Here is a 4,437-nt window from a genome sequence, read left to right as displayed (position 1 = left end):
CTCTACAAGGTTTTGCATGTTAACTGTTTGAAATTTTTCTGCTTTACAGTGCAGATGATATCTGTTTACTCGTTATAACATCATTAAAGTAGTCCCCAATTTTGTTAAATAATAGCACTCAATTCCTTATCCAAATCCATTTATTTAGCAGAAAATATTAAATAAAGATCAAAAGAAATATTTAAAATACCCAATGGAAATTAAGATTGTTATGTACTTTTTTAAGATGTAAATTTCAGAAACGATATATATATATCCTATTCTATTAACTGTTAGCATTTGAAAAAAAAAATATATGCCCTTTTTTTTTTTTTTTAGATAACCACAATGTCACTCCCACATATTGTATGATAGAAAACCCAGATAAAAAAGTGAATTGGGGCTCTGAGGGCTTCACTCACCTTCCTGCACACCACCTGTGACTGTGCAGCTGGCCTCTGCTGCCAGCAGACCCCTCCCAAGCACCCTTGCTTTGCAGGTGGGAAGCCTCTCTCTGTTCTGCCCCCACCATGCAAAGTAAAGTTTGAAGAGAGGGGAAGAAGGAAACATAGACATGAAGAGGAAGATACAGCTGGGCCTGAGGAACTGGACCCCGGCAACTGTCTGAGAACTTGTCCTGGATGATTGCAAATCATATGATGGAAAAATTGAGGACTTAACAGCTGAATGTGTGAACTTAGAATTCCTTAGTTTAATAAATGCACGCTTGATTTCAGTTTCAAATCTCCCCAAACTACCCAAATTGAAAAAGCTTGAGCTTAGTGACAACAGAATCTTTGGCGGTCTGGACAAGCTAAGAGAAAAGCTTCCAAATCTCATACTGCTAACCTTAAGTGGAACCTAAACTGAAAGATTATCACCTTGGAGTCTTTGAAAAAGTTGGAATATCTGAAAAGCCCGGATCTGTTTAACTGTGAGGTTATGAACCTGAATGGCTACTGAGAGTGTCTTTAAACTCCTACCCCAGCGGACCTACTTGGGTAGCTATGAAAAGAGGATCGGGAAGCCCCTCACTTAGATGCCATGGTGGGTGGTGTGGATGAAGAAGAGGAGGATGAAGAAGGAGAAGATGAGGATGAGGATGGTGAGGAGGAAGAGTTTGATGATAAATAGGATAAAGATGAAGATGTGGAAGGGGAAGAAGATGAAGATGAAGTCAGTGGGGAGGGAGTAGAACCTGGACATGATAAGTTGATGAAGGTGAAGACAGTGAGGAGCAAGATGCAGATAAAAGGGGAAAGAAAGTGGGAAAGATGAAAAGAGGAAGAAAGAAACAGATGGTGAAGGAGAAGATGATTAAGACCCTGCATAACCTGTAAAAAAAGAACTGTTCAGCTTTGGTTGGACTGCTCATATGGATTTGGTGGCTGTTTTGAAAAAAAGGTAGTTTTGATACAAACCCCAGTACACCTACCCACCCAAAGAGCCACAGAATCGTTCCTATGACTTTCCACCTTCCTCCATTTAGTCCTTCTTGGAAATTCACCATCATGCTTGGGGACTTCACCCCAACACAATTGTAAGCATTGTTAGGTTTCCATGTAAGACTCTTGCAGTAGTGTGGAGAGCTGTGATTGGTGAGTGAACCATTTGTGGCTACCAGTTATACCAAGACCATAGCATTTTTACTTTCTGTACAACAAAGAAGCTTTGCAAACAAAATCTTAACATTTTGAAAAGAAAAAAAAAAAAAGTTAATTGCAGTTGGAACTGAGCTGAATGGAGTTCCAAAGCTAGAGTTGGAACATCATTAGCTAAAGCCAACATTACATACATTTATTCTCCAAAACTGAAGCTCCTTAAGATACTAAATGAAAAATAAATTCATGTGTTTGTGTATCTGTGTATTTAAATATATGTATATAAAATGTATGTATATATCTGTGTATATTATATATTAATATATCCATGTATTAAAGTGTGCAGTGATTCTGCCTTGTAGATTAATGTGAGATATTAGAATATTAACCACTTTAGGAATGACATGTCTGAACAAAAATTCTCTTGACAATGTCAGTAGTATGAATACATGGATAGAAAGAGCAGACATAGGCAGTATTTGAATAAATCAAATAGGGTTTACTCATCCAAATGATGAAGAAGTAGGTCACTATAGTCAAGATATACAGAGAGAATGAGCTTTTTCTACAGGAGAGAAGAGATTTCTAGCCCCTAAGCCTCAGCAGTGGGAACACAGTTCCAAGTGACTTTTGAGTGAGGGTCATATCAGGCATTTTGAAATGAGTATAACTGTTTTCATATAAATCTTGGATAGACTAGCATGTATTTTTACCTGGATATGTGCTATAGGCCATGTTGCGTGAGTCACACCAATCTCAGAATTATATGAACACAGTATTACTAAGGTATGGTACACGGTATACTCAGGTATAAACATTTTTCGTTTTTCACTCTCAATCTCTCCGTGATAACACAGATTGGTTCAAATATGTTCCTAGGATACTTTCCCATTCACTCATTCAATTATTGTTCACTGGTTCCAGTTACCTCTTTAGTCTTGAACCATTCATTGTCTGTCTTTGCATTTATGGACATACAGGTAATATAAATTTGGACATTCTACCCACCAGTGACATGAACTTGAATTTCAATTTTGCATTCTTGCTTGATGGTTGTGGGTATTATATATCACTTGTTTGTGTAATTCTGTATTTCAAGTTGCCTTTTCTTTGATACCAACTGTTTATACCCTCTTTTTGGCTGATTTGCATATTGTCCAAACACAGTAGTGTGGGACCGGCCTAAAGGCCTGGGAACCTAGCCCTCATTCAGCAAGTTCTAGAGCTACCTTTGTGTAAACTGAGTGTTTAGCAGATCTAGCTCAGCTTTGCCAGCTGAGAAGTGATCCAGCACGTTTTTCACAGCAACCTGGCAATAACTTCAATTGCTTTGCTTGTGTTACAAGTTTGAGAAACACTGCTTTAGGAGTGATACTGAAAATAAATCTTAATTTTAGTTTAGGGCTTTGCTGTTCACTGTGTGTAAACAACAGAAACAAAGAAAAACCTAGTTTTGTACTTTGTCCGTCCTAGATCATCGGGAACTCTTTATCCATAGGTGTTTCCCCATGTGGAAATGAAGCATTCATGCACACCCTTGAGAGTTTGGGTGGAGATTAGGAATATGACTCACAAGATACGAATGTCTGCCACTGATCCTAGCACATCGCAGATGTTTGTCAAACATGAATCTGCTCTCGAGATCTTTAAAATCTACCTGAGAAGTGTGATCATTTCTGATACTGAAATCATTATGACTTCAGCTGTTATCATAACTGCTCCTTGCACATGTCATTTGCTCTCAGTCCTTGTGCCCAAACATTAATTATCCACCAGTAATAAAAGTAATACCCAAAGGAAACTTCTTTATGAGCATTCAATGCCATAGACATATCTGAAGCAATTTAAAGACACCATGGCATTTGATAGTTATCACAACATGGACAGGTAGGAACTGTTATTATCATTTCCATTTTACAAATGAGAAAGTGAGACTTTGGTAGTTAAAGATGCTCTAAGTTCATATGCCAATAAGTGTTAGCATTACTTGAACCTATGTTGTCTGATTCCGAATTCCATGCTCACATCCAATAAGCACTGCAGCAGGGCCACTAGCCAAGAATTAATGGCTTTTCAGGGAAAGAGGAACCATATATCAGAGCTGCCTGGGAAAAATAAAACTTTTCAAAATTAAAATGTCAAGTTAGGTTTGTTTAGAGAAAAATTAGCTTAGGATTTCAAAGCATGACTTGAAAGAGATTCTCACTTAATTCTACTTCATTTTTAAAATTTATTATGTAGTGTTCTCACAGGCATTATCCACTACTGGTAATTTTGCATTCTTTTTTTATATCCTAGGGTTTAAATGACCTCTTTTAGAACTTATGTTAGTGATAAAAACAGCCTTTGTGGCTTTTACATCTCTGACTTTAGTGACTTAAGGGTTTTTTTTTTTTTTTTAATATACTAGAGGCTTAGAAGTCTGTATTTCTAAGTTAGATAATAATGTTTATCTTCTCTATCTACCCAACTATTTATATATCTGTCTAGCATTTACCTGTCATCTATCTATCTATCTTTTCATTCTTCTACCAAACATAAATGATAGCAATTAGTCATTTAGTTGGGTTTGGGGATCTGGCACCACGACTTCAAATTCTGATTTCCACACCCACTAGGCGTGTGAACTTTGGCAGATATACTATGTTTATTGCTGCAAGACAAATTACTACAAATTTAACAGTTTAAAATAAAACACGTAACTTGGTCCCATGTTCATGTCTCAGGGGGCTACAGGATTGGAGATTCACTCTGGGCTCGGGATCCTCTTAGTAGCTCACGTGCCCATTGGCAAAATTCATTTCCTTGCTGTTGCAGAGCTCTTAGGTGCTGACTTCTTCAAGGATGGCAGGGTAAT

The 4,437-nt window shown here is 37.4% G+C and overlaps 1 pseudogene; it reads left to right on the top strand.

Moving 5' to 3' along the window:
• The first annotated feature begins 553 nt into the window (after positions 1-553).
• Positions 554-1,356, top strand: LOC123798315 (acidic leucine-rich nuclear phosphoprotein 32 family member D-like; annotated as a pseudogene).
• The last annotated feature ends 3,081 nt before the right edge of the window (positions 1,357-4,437 follow it).

This window comes from Ursus americanus, chromosome 1, assembly GCF_024610735.1.
Source record: "Ursus americanus isolate L20-20 chromosome 1, mUrsAme1.1.p, whole genome shotgun sequence".
NCBI lineage: Eukaryota > Metazoa > Chordata > Mammalia > Carnivora > Ursidae > Ursus > Ursus americanus.
This window is presented reverse-complemented; position numbering and strand designations above follow the sequence as displayed.